The 21,337-nt window shown below is 34.2% G+C and overlaps 3 pseudogenes; 1 reads left to right on the forward strand and 2 right to left on the reverse strand.

Annotated features, from left to right (window-relative positions):
• Positions 1-1,684: 1,684 nt before the first annotated feature.
• On the reverse strand, positions 1,685-4,636 carry LOC120200877 (annotated as a pseudogene).
• Positions 4,637-7,667: 3,031 nt separating this feature from the next.
• LOC120200861 lies at positions 7,668-8,915 on the reverse strand (annotated as a pseudogene).
• Positions 8,916-11,993: 3,078 nt separating this feature from the next.
• LOC120200878 lies at positions 11,994-18,592 on the forward strand (annotated as a pseudogene).
• Positions 18,593-21,337: the final 2,745 nt, after the last annotated feature.

The raw sequence follows: 21,337 nt of genomic DNA on the forward strand, positions 1-21,337 counted from the left end.
AATTTGAATCTCTGCCTGAACTGTCATATCAGTGCCGTGAACTACCACATCAGCTCTATAACATTCAGGGGCGTGGCTGGGGCGGCGCGAACTGCGCGACCGCACAGGGCCCCCAAAAAATATATATATAGTGGTGTTTTTCCAATAACGCAAATATAGATGGACCTATTGCGACGTTTTTTCAAAAAAAACGCCACTATTATTGTACAGGCCCCAAAAAAGCCCAAAAAGTATATATATATATATAGTGGCGTTTTTCCAATAAACGTCATTATAGATAGACCTATTGCGACGTTTTTTTTCAAAAAAAAAACGCCACTGTTATTGTCCCGAAATCGAATATATCTAAAAAATAGACCCCTTTATAAGAATTTGTACAGGGCCCCCGAAAACCTAGCCACGGCCCTGGTAACAGTCAATGACAAAAAAAATGTTGATCAAATGGTCACATTGGATTTATTTTCTAAGTTAGAGGGTCATACTAAGTTTATTTTTGAGTTAGAGGACCATATTAAGAGAAAAATAATACGAGAGTCACATTTATTTTCTCAAAAGTATAGGATCCTCAAATATTTTTTTCTTATAGTTAATAAAGTAAGTATATAGAAGACCACTAATTTACATTTAACAATTATTTTTAGTGAAATTTAAAAAATACAAAGTGGTCGTTAGATTTATTAATGGTAATAAAATGATCATAGTGATACTATAATAAGTGTTAGAATTTTATAAATTTTATAATCATCCTATAGCAATTTGATAAATTTAATGTTAATTTTATAACACTTTAAAAAAATTTATGATTATTTTGAAATAATTCAATAAATTTTCATCATTTTGTAAATTTTAAAATTCAGTGATCAATATTTTCATTTGATATATTTTATTGATCTCCAATATGTTTTACCCATTAAGAAATAATATTTTCTATAATTAAATTATGACTTAATCATTAGCCCTTTCTATAATTAAATTATGACTTAATAATGATTCCACTCATAAGTGTTCTTTTTTTTTCATTTTGGTGCATCGAATATCCCATCTTAGTTTATCTTACATCGTTAATGATGTTTAAAAATAATACCAACCATTCAACCAATTAAAAACGTGGGTAAAAGTACTTGATAGGCCCCCTATTGTATAGATCTCTTCAATTTAATCCATAACTATTAAAAAGATCAACTAATCTCTATATTATAAGGATCAATTCATATAAAAAGATAGGTAAACTACATAAATGATCATTTAACTACAAAACACTACAATTTGACCAATAATCTATTAATTTTATCAATTTTATCACATAATTATCTAAATAATGTCAATCAAACTACTTAACATTAACATTTGACAAAGAAAATAAGTTTATATAAAAAAACTAGTATAATTACTCATTTGATCTCATTATTTACAAATCCTATCAATTTTATCTTAATTTTAAATTAATTTAATAAATTTAACAGCGACACGTGTCAAATATAAATATTAAGCCCAAAGGAATCTTCAAAGTGAAAATGGGACCCCAATAGAGAAGGTCCTTACGTTGCTCACCTGTAAAAGGGTACTAAAAACCATTTGGTTTCATTTTTTAGGACCAAATTGCGAACCCATGAAAACTCTAAATCTCAATTTTAAGTTACTCAACTACAAAATTTGGTCCAAGGAGCAAAATCGACAGAAAAAAGTGTCCAAACACTTGAAAGAAGATCCATCTATGCCTCTGAAACAGGGAACTCAAACACAACATCTTTTTCCGGCAAGCTTCAGGTAACTGCAGAGAATGTCTCAAGCTAGCATCTAAGAAGGATGACAACCACCATATATTTTACGGACTGAACCGGAATTAATTCTGGAGAACACAATCACTAGGACTAGGACATTCCATTCACATTTAGCATCCTGAGTGTAGCATTAGAATTAATAGTTATATGAGCAGCACTGTACCTTCATTATCTTTGTTCCATCAATTCTGTATCTAGTACGCTTGCCGACAATCTCAGTGGTAAGACTATATCTTCTAGCATTGCTTCATGTACAGCAGTTAATGTGCGTCTGTGTGGCCTCTGAACAGCAGAGCTTTCTTTGGAGGCATCAGTATCCTTCGGGTGGCAATAAGAATCACATCCTCTCATGTAAGCATAAACTAAGCTAAAATTAAACCAAGAAAGATGAGCATACCGATCAAACCAACATGCAATAATCATTATAAATACAACAGAAATTCATGTGAAACAAACAAAACCCGAATCAAGCAAAAAGATACATGAATAACACAATAAAACAGGTTTTGTTTTCAATTTGTGCAGAGCGCAAGAAATAGGTTAGCGTTCCCGCACCTTGCCACTGAACTTCTTTTCAAGCTCCCTCACAAGCTAACTTGAACCTTGTTTCCTCAATCTGTATGGAACAGGATAACGACAGCTTTCGGCTACCAGAAACATCAATCTGACTGCTGTGATTTTCGAATAAAATCGTATTGATAAAAAGTTGATCCAATTTAATTCGTTACCATTTTTAGAATATTTAATATTATTGTATCGTTAAAAGATTAAATTTAAAATATTAATTATTATAAAAATAGGAAAATATATGTTTCAAGAAATTGAATTAACAAAGTGTAAAAATTAGGTAAAATAATGCAGTTATATTGATGGCGATGATTACGATGAAAACATGGGAGCTTCTGCAGTGCGGCGTCTAAAAAACGGCGTGACCGGTTAAAATTTAGACCGGTTATATTATATCATTTAACTGAAAATATTATCAAGTACAATAATATATTAGGTAGCGCTTATATAATGTAATAGGTAGCGCTTATTTTGACATATTTTCTAACTAAACATGTATATTTAAACTAATAACATTGTAAATTTACCTATTACATTATAATTATCGATTTTGATGTTTTTGGGATTGATACAATTTTAAATGTATCGATACTTTATGCGTGCACCTCGTTGTGCTTTCATTTTGGGAAAAAAGTATCGACACATATTTAAAGAGTGTCGATACATAATGTAAACCTATTTGCTAATTAACCAGTATATTTTTACCGGTTACATTATAAATTTACCTGTTACATAATAATTATTATTTCGATGTTTTTTGGATCGATACTTTTCATAAATGCATCGACACTTATGCGTGCACCAATTTGAGTTCTTCAATCAACAGTTTCATGACACAAAATTCTAAACAAAAAAATAAAACTAAAACTGACCTAACTTTATTCTATAGAGATAATAGAGTATATCATAAGTTTGCGTTGAGAGATGTATTTTCTGTGTTTTTTTTTTTGAAAACTAATAACATTGTGAGTTTCTCAATGTTATTCTTTTGTTACTGCAATGTTATTCTTTTGTTACTGCAAAGTTTTTGTTTTTTTTCTTACTGGGTTTTGCTTAAAATCCAACTTTGTATTAAAAATGAAATTCTGAAATAAAAATGACCACACAAGCACACACTTTTTTTACTATCGGTTTTGTCATTTCGAGACCGATTTTGTCATATTTTTACCTGTTATATTATTATTGATCGGTACATTTTTATAAAGTATCGACACTTTGGCGTTATAACTCTTTTCTTTAAATTCCAAAAGTGTCGATACTTATAATAAATATCGACACTTTCAACATATCTGGTAGCTCTTTATCGGTTTGTCATTTTTTTACCTGATATTGTTATGGATCAATACATTTTATAAAGTATCGACACTTTCAATATATCTGGTAGCGCTTTACTTGTTTTGTCATTTTATAGACCGGTTTTGTCATTTTTTTAACCTGTTATATTGTTATGGATCGATACATTTTTATAAAGTATCGACACTTTCAATATATCCGGTAGCGCTTTACCTATTTTGTCATTTGTAGACCAGTTGTCATTTTTTTACCTGTTATATTGTTATGGATCGATACATTTTTATAAAGTATGGACACTTTCAATATATCCGGTAACGCTTTACCTGTTTTGTCATTTATAGACCGATTTTGTCATTTTTTTACCTGTTATATTGTTATGGATTAATATATTTTTATAAAGTATCGACACTTTCAATATATCCGGTAGCGCTTTACCTGTTTTGTCATTTATAGACTGATTTTGTCATTTTTTTACCTGTTATATTGTTATGGATTAATATATTTTTATAAAGTATAGATACAAACCGACAAGCTAAGTTTGTCGGTTGCCAAATTTTTTAATATTTCTTCATAATTTCTACCTATTACATTATTATTACTCGATATTTCTGGTAGCGTTAAACCGAATTTATCAAATATTTTTTAATATATTTGAGAACACCGTATATTAATCGACCTTTCCTGATACAATCCCTGAGAACATGAATCGAAAATGTCTAACACAGTTGGGGAATGGCGAAGATCATAAGGAAAAAAAATATTCTTTTATTGTTTTAGTTTGGCGCCCACCATTGAATCCACTTGCTTCAAACACGAAATCTCCGCTGCTACCTGCTTCTTCTCTTCATCTCTCCACCAATGGCAGCCGCCTCCAACTCCCTTGTGTCTTTCATCCACGGCTCATTGAGTCGACCCGGAAGGCACTCCCAGCTTCTCCCTTCCCCTTCTCTTCCTTTGACCGGATCTCGTTCTCTATCTCTGAAGCTCACTCGCATGAAGACAAAAAGCCCAATCTGAAATGGGTCATGGTACGTGAATCGCTAAAAGCATCGCCTCGTTGCCTCTCGCTGCCTCCAACGACTGAATTACCGTCTCATGTACTCGTCGCCGCCTTGGTGGTTGAAGGCTTTCTTCTAAACGCCTCGCCTAGCGCCTCAGGCGTGCTTTTTAAAACACTGTTCCTACCATCGTTCAAAACACAGCACATTTCAATGTGCACCAAACATAAAAGCATTTTAGAACCATAGCAACCTACTCCTCGAATTCCGTTGGCTCAACATCCTTATCATCGTGGATCTTCTTCCTCGATGTATACATCTTCAATAACAAGTTGAAATAAAAAATCAAATGAATTAGAAACAGGATCAAGTATTTAACTATCATATACAAATATCAAAGGGCTTCATAATTTCACTAAAAATCTAAGAAGCTAAGCTCTCAACTTAAGATGAGTAGAGCAATAATACCAATTTCAAGATCAAATAACAGGATGATTACTAAAGAATTTTCCAGTAAGGTTTATATTTCAAGCTGTATCATTCACATTATCAAGGAAAACAAGCAAATGATGAGAAAACCAAAAGATCACCTCAAAATATTCAGAACAAGCGACGACGGACTCCCTGCAGCGGATAAGCGAGGAGCTAGGGTTTTGGCCTATTTGAGCTTTATACTGTGGAAGCGAATCCTCAGAACACGTGGACGACAGTGATTCCGTTTGGAAATCATTGGGATGTGTTTTGGATATTCGGGTCTAAATGGGCTGATTCATTTATAAGATTAAGGCCTGACTTAATAAGATCAGTGATAGGATTATTGATTCAATTAATTTAATAGATATTTAATTTACTCTTCCCCTATATCAAAATTCGATGCAAACGTAGTTTGGAAGTGGATTCTATCTCGAGGTGAGTTGAAACAGTGAGTTGGAAAAGGATTTTGCTGGCCCGCCACGAGATTTGAGATCAGGCGTCTTGGTCATGCAATGCATGGAACTTAATAATAACATGTAAACAGAAAGAGACCAAAAGAGAGTTCTACCTCTCCACGCATCCCATTTGATAATAAGTTCTCCCATGGAATTCCGCAATCTATGCGACAAAGGCTTTCTTAGCTTCCAAATCCCATATATATATATATATATATATATTAGATATATATATATATATATATATATATATATATATTATATATAATATATACGAAAAATTATTAGATCAATCTGAGTTGTAGATCCAAAATATTTTTCAAATAAATTCAAGATAGATTCCGTCCTTAAATAAGTAACTAATCGAAGAAAATTCATATTTCAGGGTGGGCACCATCAGTAAAATAAGTAATTAATCGAAGAAAATTCGGATTTCAGGATGTGCATGCCCACCCCCACCAAGCTGTGGCTCCGTCACAATCACCGCGTCATTTGTGATCTCAACTAATAAAATGTATCATCTCATTTTTTTCCAACGTAATCTTATCTCTTTCCTACATGTAAATAAGGGGTGGGTAGTTTTTATTTGGGAGTTATCTTGAATGGATGAATCTTATTGGTTGAATCATAGATGACATGATTTCAGATCCATTTAATAATGTCTCCATATATGCTAATCGTGCGTGCTTCCCACATTCAATTTTGCTAGATAGGGTTTTATATCATATTTGTGATGCAATTTAACTCGTTATATTATAACATAAGTAAAAAAAATTAAAATAATTCTTTTCTCAGAATGTTTTATCTTTTAACGATTTATTAAGGTAAAATGATTCGTATTTGAAGCGCTAACCATTTGTTAACTAACGATTTTATCTATAGAACGAACTTTTTGTCTCAAAATAAAACGTTAAGGTCAAAGTGATTATTCAATCAAAAGTTAGAAGCATTTTTATCATTATGCCTTTTGTTTTTCTTACAAAATATGAAAAATAATAATTTTCTCTCCTATTACTATTTCTTTCTCAAATACACTTCTTTTTATAAAATTTAAATTTAATCTTATCAATCCTAATTCTATCAAGATGAGAGAAAAACTATACTTTAAGAGAAAGAAATAGATTGTTCCTAATAAGTCTAAAACTCGTAAATCTAAGAAATATAAAACAAAGATAACAGTTTAATCGACTGACCAATATTCTTGTTTTTTTATGAAACACACTTTAATTTCAAATTTGCTTATTATATAAAATTATTAATTTTTCAACTTTAGTTAACCGACTAATTCTAGGTTGATTGTGAAAGAATTGGAGCTATTATGATGACAAACAGACAACCAAGTTTCTTCTTACCTTGGAATTATTCCACTTTGTCTAAATATGGCATTAGAGTAAGAATAACTTGATTCTACTAAAGTATAGGTGTCCTAAACAAATATGGTTTAAAATTATGGCATTAAACACATTAACTTGGTGAATCTATTCAATTTTGAAATCAATAATTGGTCGGTCTAATGGAATGAAGAAGTAGACCTTTTAAACAAAGTTAGGAGTTCGAATCTTGACGATTGCAAATAGAGCGGACTGAGTTGGGAATATTATCCTCACTTCTGCAGTACTCAATCCAAATTAATCAATTGATAGAGGTCGTTTACAAGAGGGCACGTTTACAAGAAACTTTACTTCCTAGGATTGGCTCAACTTATTCGATTTTCAATTTTGATGTAACCCCTTTTTATTCATAAAAGATAAAACTTTGTAGTTTACATCAATTACATAAAAAGATGTTATTTTATACTTGAGATTAGTTTAATTGATCTTGTTGTCGGTACATTATTTAAAAAGATATAATATTAATATGTTTAAACATTCAATATCATCTGACTTATAGGCTAAGAAGAATTTATGCAATATGAATAATTCAATCGTTTGACATTAAACGATTATTTCTCTACATCTATAATATTCGAACTCGAGACATATTTGAATGAAATGGCAATTGTTCGAATGAAATGTTAAACAATGATTTTGGGCTCTATGTCGTCTTTAGATTTGGATTTAATCTTATATCGTAATTTGTCATGACATAAGTAAAAGATTGAATTATGTCAAATTACAGTATAGATTAAATATCGAATCTAAACATGATAGAGGGACCAAAACTGTCATTTAACCAAAGAAAAAGGAAAATAACAAGGTTCCCATTCAATGGAAGTTCCTGAGTTCCCATAGTTCCCCATGTTCCATAGGCCATGATCTGAAAAACTATCGTTAACCCAATCATTATCCGCCACGTGACAATCGCCCACTGGGTCGGGAAATCCCTCGGCTAGTGCTGACGTGGCTGCCAGGTTGATGGTTTCCACGTCATAGAGACTATCATCACAACTATAGCAATCCTTCGATGCCGCTAGCGTGTTGCATCCATAATTGTTACCAAAGACGCTAATAGGAGTTGTTTGGTACTCTGAAAATCCGGACACTTTCGAGATGTCATCCATTGATTCTAACAAAGAAACACATGAAGTTCCGCACCGAATCCGGTCCGAATCCGAATTCTGCTCGGGCCTCGTCGACACTTGACGCTGAGGGGTTTCGTTTCGTGCTTGAGCATCCATCGATTGAAGCAAACTCGGCATCCAATAGCACCGGATAACATTCCGGAACACGGCGCTGTTCGCGTCGATCTTGAGATGTCGAGCATGTTTGCACGCGGTTCTCCAGTAGTTCTTGATCTCATTGTCCGTTCTCCCTGGTAAATGTTGAGCAATCTTCGACCACCTAGAATCCCAACATGTACAAGTTTATGTCTTGTCCACTATCAATGATAACTTCTGTCCGATAATAAAACCATGGGAAAATTATAAAGATATATACCTGTTGCCCCATTTAGAATGGAGTTCAAAGATCAAAAACTGTTCTTGGGGTGTAAGGTTTCCACGCTTAACGTCCGGTTTCAGATAATTTAGCCATCTCAGCCTGCAACTCTTGCCCGTTCTCCTTAAGCCTAACCAACAAAACGGTAAAAAAAAATGAAGTACTCTCACAGTCCAACCGGGTCGGATCCTGTTTTTTCTATTCATAAAGCTCAAACTCGAAACCTTACATCGAAAATCGAATAGAATAAAGAATCTGATTCAGTGACCTGCATGTTTGGCGAGCAAGTTCCCCGGCCTTCGCCGTGGCGAGCGATGTACTGAATAAGAAGCGAATCCTCCTCTAGAGTCCATGGTCCTCTCCTGAGCTGCTCAGCTTCATCTTCACTGGAACTTGTACTGGTTTTTCTAAGAGATGACATATTCCTCTATCTTAAGTAATAGCCAAGGCCAATACTTATATATATATATACATATACACGCACTGATAAATTTCTAAGCTTTACTGTACTTAATTAACAACTTAATTATACACACAGTTTAACGAATCACCACAAATGGCTTATTTTCTAGTTCAAAATGAAATGTGGTGCTGTTAGGTGGAATAAGGTTTATTTTATTTATAATTTATATCACTGGATGCTTTCAAATATGCTGAGCAAGAAACGTGCTTGACTGAACAAAAGCATTGGATGCTACTGGTGTAGAAAGAAACGTGGATAATTTGCTGTTGGCCTTGGCCAAAAAGAGCCGGCATTTTTATTTTTAAGCAACCAAGGCAAAAGCCTGGGAATTTGCCAACAGCAAAGATTAGATTTTGGCGGATCTATAAATATTTTTAAAGATTACACATATATATTAAAGATATAAAATTTTTGAACGAATTATCATAAATAAATTTTAGTGAATGAACATCATCAATAAATAGGTCATAATCGAAGGAATTTCAAATTTCAAGATGTGCATAATAATTTTCAGGGTGGACACCATTAATAAAATAATTAATTAAAGAAAATTCGAAATTTCGGGTGAACCGTCGAACCTTAATGCATCCGCTAGTGAGCAAGGATAGATTAATTAGGAAATATAGGAATATTATAGGAATCATCTGGTTCCAGTCGATTAATAAATCTTTTATATCCCAATCTCAACTCTCTTCTTCCCAAGACTTGTCTCAATCTGTCTCAACCTCATTTAAAAGAACAATCTTATAAAGTCATTATACCTTACTTTTTTTTGGATTAATTTTGGATAAGTACAATATAATATATGCTTAAAGATAAATTTCAAAGTTTTGACATTAAACGCTCACATCTTTGACATTTATGGTGCTCGAATCCGGGTCTTCAAAGAATAACAATAATTTATTTACTACAAAAGTCACTTAATTAGTGTCATACCTTCGTACTTTGAATTCATGTACCAGTTGTGATTATATAATCTATAAGTGGAATTCATGGTATGTAAACCGAGCCTTCGTAATTATTGTGACGAAGACGTATGGATATGGACATGAATCAAGGGGGACTAAATTGAGTATCATGTAAGGCACCACTCATGATAATTAAAGCTAAGAAATTCACTAGAAAACGCCAAGTTGTTGCAGTATCAAATTCATAACCAATATTATAAGGCTTATTACAAAATAAGTAATCAAACTATGCATCGAAAAATGTTTTAGTGTAAAAAAAATCGCTAAAATAGGTATCTAATGTTTTAAACCTTATACTTTTAGGTGTTCGAACATAACATCCGTTAAATATATCCGTTAAGTGACACGTGTCATGTTCTGATAATTTGAGAATTAAAAAAATACACACACACAACCCTCGGTGCCTTCTCCCTTCCCCTTTCCCCCTTTTAAAAGTCGCCGGTCGGCCAGCAGTGATCGTCACTGCCACCTTCATCAGCATCAACCCGATCAAATCCTCGTTAACCTTTCGTCATAATATGTCATCGTTTGTAATGGAGAAGCGTTTAAAGGTTCGTCGGATTTTAAGTCACCATTGTCATTCTTCGTCGATTCCGACGTTCATAAGCTATACTGCCACCACCATTCGAACCACCATGCAATTCCAATCAAACTCAATCTTTTGGTGACGACGATGGTGGCCGAAGATGGCTGACCGTTTTGGGTTAGGAAATTGAAATTGAGAATTAGGGATTTAGGTCCTCATTAGATTTAGGGATTTTGGGTGACGATAAGGATGACAATTGATCAATGGGTGTGTGACGATGGGTGTGGGTGACCGTTACGACGGCGATGGTAGTCGAAATTACCGGTGATGGTTTATAATAGGGTTGAAATGAGATATTTTAGATTTTTAAGGTTTTTTTTATAATTTCAGTAAAAAATTAAGTTTTTTTTATAAATAATTAAAAAAAATATTTTTTAATTAAAAATAAGTGGTATACACTTAAGGTGTAACTAAAAAATTAGACATATTTTTAACGAAATTTTTAATCATTAAAGAGTTTTAGAAACATAATATAAACACTTATTTTATATTAAGCCTATATAAATCATATTATGCACTAATTTAATATTCAGATCGATTTTATCTCATAAGTTACGATAAGTGTTTTGTATTTCATACAAACTTCGAATAATATTTTTTTTCAAAACCCTTTATATGATATATAAGAATAAAACTATTAAATATTCAGCAACAATATCATCCTGAAAATACAATATCCAATTGTGAGAATTTTAAATTAATTATATAATTAAAGTTTAACTAGTTTTTAACCCGAGTTTATAATGATGAATATAGTTTAAGAACAACGGGAACCTCTAGAGATTGAAGGGTCAAAGACTAGCTATGAATGTGCAACGGCAGCGAAGGAGATCACGCGTGATTAACGCCAGTGCCTACTATTGGATCATTAACTTCAAAGTGTCTTATTAGTCTTTGTATTTGTGATTAAAAAAGTCTTTAATATTATTAATTATCCAAACTAATTTGAAGAATTTTCTACGTCTATTTTTTCAAGGTTTTGAATTTCTATTTATTGAATTTCGCATTTGATTATGACAACTCCCTATTGACAAGGAGGAAGTTAAAATAAAAATATGTATTCAAAGTAGTCGAGACTCCATCTCGCGCGCTTGCAAAGGACGCACAAGCCATCGACTTGCAACCTAAACGCAATCAACTTGTTCTTAGTTGGCAAACGATCCCGAGTTGTAATCAACCCGACCTAACCTGAACTCAAAATTTCTATTAAAACAAATCTTGATAAATCGCGAATCGAAACTCGCTCGTATCTACTCATCTCCCCGGTATCTAATTTAATCCCAAATACACACCAACCGAGGTCCCATCCAAAGCACATGGGTCATTAGATGCTAGAGAGGCCCCATCTGACCCATTTCTTTACAGCCTCTCTCGTTCCTTACAAAGCCCACAAACTCCCCAACCCCCATCCATATTACAACATCTATCGTTTTGTCGTCTTCAAATTAACTACTCAATCAGCAATTTAGCTGATCGAATCAAACATATTCTCGAACCAAACTAATTTATAGTCGGCCCGTGATGCTAAATCTATGAACCGGGCAAGCGAGAGTCCCGGCCATGGTAAAAACTTGGATGCATATGTCCTTGTTCATGGAGACATTTACAAGGTTGTGGTCCTTGCTGGCCGTGGCTGTCCTTTATGTTTTTTCTTCTTTTAGTGTACTAATTAATTGTGTGTACAGAAGTGGTGGTTTTCTTCACATAACTCTATAAATGTAGATCTCAAAAAAAGTGCAAAATTAAACACTCAACTATTCCATATTTGTGTTTTTATGTTGTGTATCAAATAAACAAGGGTAGATCACACAAAACGGCCACTAAGCTATGATGAAGTAATCTTTCTGGTTATTCAACTTTAAAAATTATAAAATAGTCATGAAACTTATTGAACTGTTACAAAATGATCACTACATGTAAAACAGTGATAAATTTTGATAAATTCAACGACCATTTTGTACTAGTTTGATAAAGTTTAGTGGTCATTCTATAGTGGTTCAATAAGCTTAATGGTCATTTTGTACTAGTTTGATAAAATTGAATGACTATTTTATAATAATTCAATAAGTTTGATAAAATTCTATAACATTGATTCCCGCCTTTTATTATTCCCTTTATGTCAATGATCTTTGCTTAATTGATAAGATATATTAATTATATACGTTTGATAAATTAACATTTTGATTTAAAAACGTTGTTGTTAGTCAAATTTAGGGTTCAGTTAATTTTAGTACCTAACTTTCAATTCTTTCAAAATCATACTTAAAGTTTAATTTTTATTTCATTTTAGTACACCGTTCAAAATTCAAATTCCAGCTTATATGTATATATTCAGTTGATTAGGTGATACTATTGGATTTAAGTTCCCCCCATGTGACCTGCTGGCATTTTGTTTTCAGTTCAGAAAATTACTTTCTATTTGGATCAATATTTGCAACTTGATTTTTATTTGTTCTCAATCGCCAGCCAATGGTTCTTAGTGGAAGTAACATAGTCTTACATGATTCTGGTACTTGATACTCCACAATTAGTCAATTACTATTGCTTCCTTTACCATGTCAAATGTCATTGTTACTTCAAGACAAGAATACAAATGGAGTTCAATGTTGAAACTTAAACTCGCTATATTGAATTAAATCGTATGCATGTCCGGTTTTTTAGCTGGTTTTGGAGCTAGCTAGGCACAGCCCTTGTAGCTAATAGGTGCTTTGAGATTCAGCTAGCAATGAGGGTTGAATTACAAGATTTAGAATGACTATGTTGGTTCAATTGCTGTTTTCCCTCGTCATCAGGACGGTTCCTCAACCATTCTCTTTTCCAACTACATGAATCCAAAACTTTCATTAAGGTTCCAATCTATTGTTGAGGTAAGGACAGTGGGATCTTAGAGAAACTTCATGAATTTAGTCTTATAACAAGCTCCGGTTTTAAGTATTTTATCTAGTTGAAATCTTGTGGGATCTTTGAATGACAATTTCTTCTAGATTAACTTACTGGACATTGCCTGGTCCGATGACACAAATATATGTTTGTTTATATTTTGGAAAATAATCAAGTTTGCATCCAATTATCTGCTGTCAATGGTTATATGATTGACGAGTTTATGCTCGCTTATTGTTCTTTCTACCCTCTATTCTCCACTTGGAAGGGGATCCCAACGATGAGCAAAATTAGATTTTTCATCCCATCTCACTTTGCCGGAGCCAGCATCATAATAGCCCTTTTCCTATCTTATTGCACTATTTGGTGGTTCTTGGATTTTAATGAAATATTAACCTATTGCGTGACAATGATGAATTCGTTGTAATACATACTATATTTGAAGAAATATTCTTTGAGATTATATTGGTTTTAATTATTTCTTCTTAAAAAGAGAAATATACACAAACATTCTTTTAACTTCTTATTTACTACAATCAAATGACTAAGTGGATCTTCTTGCCTGCAAAAACGCTTGAAACATCACAAATCGAAACTTATTGTAAGTGATATAATTTGCATTCGGTTTTCAAGAAAAAGTTCAAATTAACAGTTTTATCCTTTTGATTGATTTTAATATTTAGATACATACATGTTCTCCCCTCAAAGGATTGTTTCAAGTACATAAGGTCTATGATACATAAAGATGGGGTGTAGATGATGACGTTACACACCGTATAAAGGCGGGATGACTAAAGTGGAGGACTGCCACTGGAGTTTTGTGTGACAAGAAGGTGCCTCTAAAACTAAAGGTAAAATTTTATAGAATGACAATTAGACCAACACTGATGTATGGATCAGAATGTTGGGCAATCAAGAAAGATCACGTAAGGAGGATGGAGGCCGCAGAAATGAGAATGTTTCGATGGACATGTGGTAGGACTCTGTGGGACATGACACCAAACTCTGCAATTAGGATGTCCTTGGGGGTGGTGCATGTATCCGAAAAGTTGAGGAAGAGAAGACTACGGTGGTTTGAGCATGTTCTTAGGCGACAACCGTCGGATGCGGTCAGGAGGATAGAGTCGATTACAGTCGACGGTGCCAGAAGGAGAGGTCGACCAAGGAGGAAGTGGGTAGACTGCTTGAGATCTGATTTGAAGGATTTAGCCCTTACCGAGGACATGACCTCTAACAGGAAAGTATGGAGACTTAAAACCCGGGTAGCCGAGTAGTGTGGGTCACAGAAATAAAGTGTAGCATCTCTGTCTTCTTTTTAATTTCTTTGTAGTAATTTACATAACTTCTACTTTTTAAACGTTTATATCATTAGAATTTATGAAGGCTTAGAACTAGGGTAACAGAGTAGTGTAACCTTAGTTTAGGTTTTAACCCATTTGACTTTATTCCTTCTCGTAACTTGCTATCGTTGACTACTGTGTATCATTCTCTTCATGTTTCCTCTTTTTAAATTTAGTCTGGACTTACGTTTCTGTCTATATGCAGAGATTTTTACGCAGGGATTACTTCCCATTATAGACTCGCATATGTAGACTGCATATGAAGACTGTTCAACTATGTATTTATTTATTTATTTATTTATTTATTTATATATGCATTGTATTTTATATTTATTTTTTTAATTTTCTGACTGCTGGAGGTCTTCCACGGAAGCTGCTCTCAACCTGGCGTTGGGGGCAGCCTACTACCCTACCTCCCCTTACTCCATTACATATGAGAATAGGGTTTTGTTGTTGTTGTATACATACATGTTCACCAATGAGACTATTATTCACGTAGGAAAGAGTAGAGTTGCTGGAGTTTTCGCTAGGTTCATCTCCACCTTGGTTGGGTCTTCATGGGACTTGCTGGTCAACTTTTGGTGATCAGGTTCGATTTCTGTTTTTTTTTTTCCATTACAACTTATTATTCAAGGTCATTTTCCTTTTCACTTCTAATGGTTTGTTTTCTTTTGTCTGATTAATGTAATATATTTGAGACCTTCACGAAGCATATACTCATTTTGACAGAGAGTTATGCGCTTGGGTTTCGATTGGGACACAACTGACCTCAGCATTATGTTGCTTGCCGAAGTGGCCAAGCCATTCTTCAGAACTGCAATGAATGTTATAAATAGCCTTCACATTAAGGGTGATGTATGTAGAAAAGCTTCTGCCATGTATCCATTCCTTCTTTAAATTTATATCGGACGATGAAGTTCTATCTAGAAACTTGATCCATTTGATAGATTGGTTTGCAAATTTACTTTTACAAGTCTTTGAATGTGGAGAATTGACAAGTTCTTTTATAAATCCTTTTGCGATATTACATTTACCTTACCAGCTTCTGATCTTGATGTCGATTCTAGATGGGAAAGTGATTTTGTACTCGATATCCACTCATGAAGTTAGGATAACAATTGCCTTCGGCAGTGGAGGAAGCCAATCACAACCTGCAATAGAGCTGCCTGGTGTTTCTTCTTGGTTGATATGTTTCTTTCATACTTCTCTCTCTCTTTTTTTTTTTTGCTTAGCGAGGACTAACTTAGAAATCAAACAGGTCATCTCAATAATTTTAGCTCTTATTTTGCAGTATTGGGCTGATCTTCATCTTTATTTTTATTTTTTTTGTAATGCAGGTTAAACTTTTGACTGATACCTTAGCTAAGACAATGTTCGAACCTCGCCGTCAATATTTCTCTTTACCGGCCGTAGATTTAAGGAAGAAGGCTGTTGGCGGTATTGTCTATGTGACGTTCCTTTCCGCAACTAAACTTTCGAGGAGTAGCTTGAGAGGAAGCCCCTTGAGAAAGCAACCGAGTTCTGGGGTAGGTTGTTTACAACAGCACATTGACGATAAAATTATACAGACATTTGTTGAAGTTGAGTTAGGAGAGCTAACCACAAGAACTATAGTGTGAGGCCAGGCTCCTGTCCTCAATGGAATTCAACATTTAACATGGTTTTACATGATAATACGGGAACTGTTTCTACGAGCATACTCCAGGCAGTGAGACATGCGACTATCTAGCAAGTTGTGAGATTAAGGTACTGTAAAGTTGATGCTTATTTTATTAAAAATTTCAATGCCAAAGATTGATATATGACTTTAGGTGGTTTCTATACGGTGTAAAAGAAATGCATGCAATATATTATGAACCCTAGGACAGCTCTGGGAAATAAATTACTTACCAGTAAAGATGTCGGGTACTTGCTTTGCTTTGATATGTTATCTTTTACATACGTAGCTTAGTCGCATAATTCCATGTTAATAAAAGGTTTATATAAAGAGTAACATGCTATTGATTGTTAACCATAATATATCATCGGACAACCTTCTCTTTTTCAAAATATTATTTATTATCTTCATCATCTTTAATGGCACTGGTAAGTTAATTTCCCATTTTCGTGTCCATTGAGCAGATGAAATACATTACATATGATCCCACAATGTTTTGGACAATAGGGCCATACTCGGGTGTAATAGCTAAGCATTCTGAATTTTGCGGCAAAGACACGAAATGGTTCTTCCATTTGAAGGGGTCGATGCAGGGGAGGTGCGACCTGATGTGCCTTTCTTTAGTGGAGAATTATTGAATTTTATGCACACGGACTAAAATTGTTATCTATATAATTTAACAGTTGGCAGTGAAGCTTGTGGTAAAAGAATGGCAATTTTCTGATGATTCTCTTAGCTCCAACAACTTACGTGTTAGCTCACAACCATCGCTGAGCGGGTCATCGAATTTCCTTCAAGAACTGGAAGGAGACTAGTGTAACTGTCGTGGAAGGGAAGGATCTTATGACAAAGACGAGCTGAAAGTGTAACCCTTATGTTAAATTGCAATACGGAAAGGTATGATGAAGTCGAGGTTGCAACTTGCAAGTCTGTTATTGCACATTGTCGCACTAGAATTCATTATGCTTACCATCGATTTTTGCTATGAATTCTTTTTCAGGTTCTCAGAAAACAAAGACAACACATTCTTTTAATCCGACCTGGAACCAGAAGTTTGAGTTTGAAGAAATAGGAGATGGTGAATATCTGAAGATAAAATGCTACACCGAAGAGGTCTTTGGAGATGACAGCATTGGCAGTGCTCGTATAAGTCTCGAGGGACTGGTAGAAGGGTCACCAAGGGATGTTAGGATACCTCTTGAAAAAGAGAGTTCAGAAGAACTAAGGATCCAGATAGAAGCAGTTCGGGTTGACGACTATGAAGGATCGACGTTAACTTTTTATGCATACTAATTGGTGATCTTGTATCTCAAGTGCATCTATGCTGATATGTGCATCGTATTTCCACAAGAGTTCTGCGAATCATGGAAATGGTTGGGTCGAACTTGTGGTTATTGAAGCAAGAGACCTAGTAGCTGACGATCTACGAGTGACAAGTGATCCGTATGTGAGGGTGCAATATGGAAACTTGAAGAGACGAACAAAGGTATTGAGACTTGAATGAATGATGCATGTTTGTTCTATGTTCTATACTTCAATAGTTTTTAACGGTTCCATGGATTGCCCTTCAGATTATGTACAAAACATTGAACCCCAAGTGGCATCAAACATTGGAATTCCCGGATGACGGCAGTCCTTTATTGTTGCACGTCAAAGATCACAACGCCTTGCTACCAACATCGAGCATAGGTGTTTGTGTTGTAGAATATCAGAGATTGTCCCCGAACGAGATGGCTGATAAGTGGATACCGCTTCAAGGGGTCAAAAGGGGGGAGATTCACGTGCAGGTTACGAGAAAAGTTCCAGAACTAGAGAAAAGACCAAGTGTGGACCCTGAATCACCCTTAACGAAAGCTCATCAAATATCAAGCCAGGTGAAAACTTGTTGTTTATGTCGATTTCAATGGCCCTATACAATCGAACAATGTCGAACTCTGACATCTTATTTGATGTTGGTTTGTACAGATGAAACAAATGATGATCAAGGTTCAATATTTAATCGAGGATAGCAACCTTGAAGGGATTCCAGCTCCATTGAGCGAACTCGAAACTCTTCAAGACATGCAAGAAGAATACATGGTACAGCTCCTGAACAAGATCAAGGATTTGGTCGGGATTTTTGAACTCGTCGCCTTCCGAAGCAGAAGATCTTCTCAAAGTTGAAGCAATTTACCTTATGATATTGCACGATAATATTATCGTTCTACCGATCTAGTTCGGCTTACCAGAAATGCTTACGGACAAAAGGTCACGTACATCATACGCAGCATAATAATCCTCGTAGATTAGGCATCACTGCTTTGTAGATTTGGGATTGATGGCACTTTTATTGCTTTTAGGATTGCATAATTCAAACACAAATAGTAGCTAAGGTCATGTATGATGAGTTGTCTCTCTTAAATCTACATGCAAAGAATTTGTATCATAAAAAGTTTGTTGATATGATAGTGGCTAAGGTATTTTCTTCTACAAGTTCAAGGCTTTAGGTAGCACGAATCAAGTGGTTTCTACGGTAAAAGAATTGTTATTATTCTTTGAAGATCCGAATTTGAGCATCATTTCTACGGTAAAAGAATTGTTATTATTCTTTGAAGATCCGAATTTGAGCATCATAAATGTCAGGGGGTGAAAGTTTAATGTCAAAAATTTGAAAGTTATCTTTAAACATATCATTATCTTATATTTACCCCAAATTAATAAAAATAAATAAGGCTTTTATGTATCTCGGTGTTTAGCATGTTCTTATACCAAGAACCCTAGTAGTATGCAAAGCTGAACTTTTTAAATCATTTGATGCTCTCTATGTCTTGATATTAGATATCTTTTCATGCGGGACACACTTACATATATGAACTCTCCTGGTCCCAAATCATCGTTGTCCGTATTTTCTGTCACATATTGCTTAAACTGAGTAGACAGTTTTTCTTCCTGTTCACTCCATTATCCATTGAGGCACTTTTATTGCTTTTAGGATTGCATAATTCAAACACAAATAGTAGCTAAGGTCATGTATGATGAGTTGTCTCTCTTAAATTTACATGCAAATAATTTGTATCATAAAAAGTTTGTTGATATGATAGTGGCTAAGGTATTTTCTTCTACAAGTTAAAGGCTTTAGGTAGCACGAATCAAGTGGTTTCTACGGTAAAAGAATTGTTATTATTCTTTGAAGATCCGAATTTGAGCATCATAAATGTCAGGGGGTGAAAGTTTAATGTCAAAAATTTGAAAGTTATCTTTAAACATATCATTATCTTATATTTACCCCAAATTAATAAAAATAAATAAGGCTTTTATGTATCTCGGTGTTTAGCATGTTCTTATACCAAGAACCCTAGTAGTATGCAAAGCTGAACTTTTTAAATCATTTGATGCTCTCTATGTCTTGATATTAGATATCTTTTCATGCGGGACACACTTACATATATGAACTCTCCTGGTCCCAAATCATCGTTGTCCGTATTCTCTGTCACATATTGCTTAAACTGAGTAGACAGTTTTTCTTCCTGTTCACTCCATTATCCATTGAGGCAACCGGTCCATTTTCCCGATAACGTCAGGCTGGAGCGGGCATATCCATCCATGATGGCCGATTTGTCTTCCCATTATGCTTTGATTGTTTTTTTTTTCTCTCAATCCAGATCTATCCGCGTCGCACATTTAATTTTGGTGAGTGAATCTTCTGATAAGGATTTTTTTTCATGCTGAAGGACTCAAACACAATATATTATTTAAGTGATATTAAGTTATTTATCACTTGAACCAAGCGTATGTTATACGGGGCCGTAAGGGTTTTCATGCATCATCCGGCATGAGTTGGCCTGTAATAGCAATTTGTTCATTTTTAACACCACCAGGTTTGGTAATGTATTTCATTTCTCAATTAGGGCTGGGACTATATATTGAAACTTGAGTTTCAAGAAAAATGTAAGTTTGCCTGTGCCGAGTCAAGTTCGATTCGACTCAATTTAAAAATTCGAGAGTCTAAAGCTCAATTCGAACTCGAAACCATGAATTGAAGCTCGAAAAAGTTTAAAATGAGAAAAAAATATTAAGTTTAAACTCAAATTTGAATATGAACTTTAAATATTAATATTATTAGTAATTTAACTTTTTAAAAAGTAAAATCTTGATATGTTATATTTTCGAGTTATTGGCAAATTTTTCGAGTTGAGTATTAAATAGTTTGTTTCAGCTCGTTAAGAACTTAAATAGATTATTTATCGAATTTTGACCTAACCAATCTTGAGTAGCTCACGATCTGTCTCGTCTTATTTATAACCCTTTAAGTTGTTCTATGAATGTTTTTACAATAAAGTTTTAGAATTTTTGTGTGATACAATTACAATTATTACATCAGTACGAAGGATTATATTAGAATCAATTATTATAAAGATGAAATATTTTTTAATTAATCTGGGATAAGTATAAGGTAGTGTGTGTTCAAAGATAATCTCAGTCATTTGATATTGAAAGCTCACGATCTCGATATTTTTTTATGTTCAATCTCGAGATCTCAAAAAATAACAATAATTCTTTAAATGCTTAAAAGGAAGGGTAGAAACAAATCGAAACCAATGCATGTCAGATGGAATGATAAGAAGATTGAATGATAAGAAGATTGAGTAATAAGAGACTAAAACAAATGGCATCATGGTCTCCACTTTTCAAATCTTAAACACAACTGTTACAGCGATCAAATGAAAAACATGGTCTCCACTTGTTTTGTTGTCCGATATGGCTGTATGAATTCCGATTATTTCCAGATCAGTAAAAGGCTCTTCTCGTATACTGAACTCTGGTCTCTCGTATACAGATGACCTTCATTTTTATTGGATAAAGACCTGAAGAAGAAGAAAGAGTTAAAACTCAGAAAACAAGCAACCATGAATTTAATAAAGGAGATGAAATTGAGAAAAATAGATGAGATGGATAAAGGAGATGATATGGTGAAGTGATGGAGCTCCCTTCAGTCCAATAAGTGGGCAAAGAATGGGGA

Source organism: Hibiscus syriacus, unplaced genomic scaffold (genome assembly GCF_006381635.1).
Source record: "Hibiscus syriacus cultivar Baekdansim isolate YM2019G1 unplaced genomic scaffold, ASM638163v2 tig00006613_pilon, whole genome shotgun sequence".
NCBI classification, from domain to species: domain Eukaryota; kingdom Viridiplantae; phylum Streptophyta; class Magnoliopsida; order Malvales; family Malvaceae; genus Hibiscus; species Hibiscus syriacus.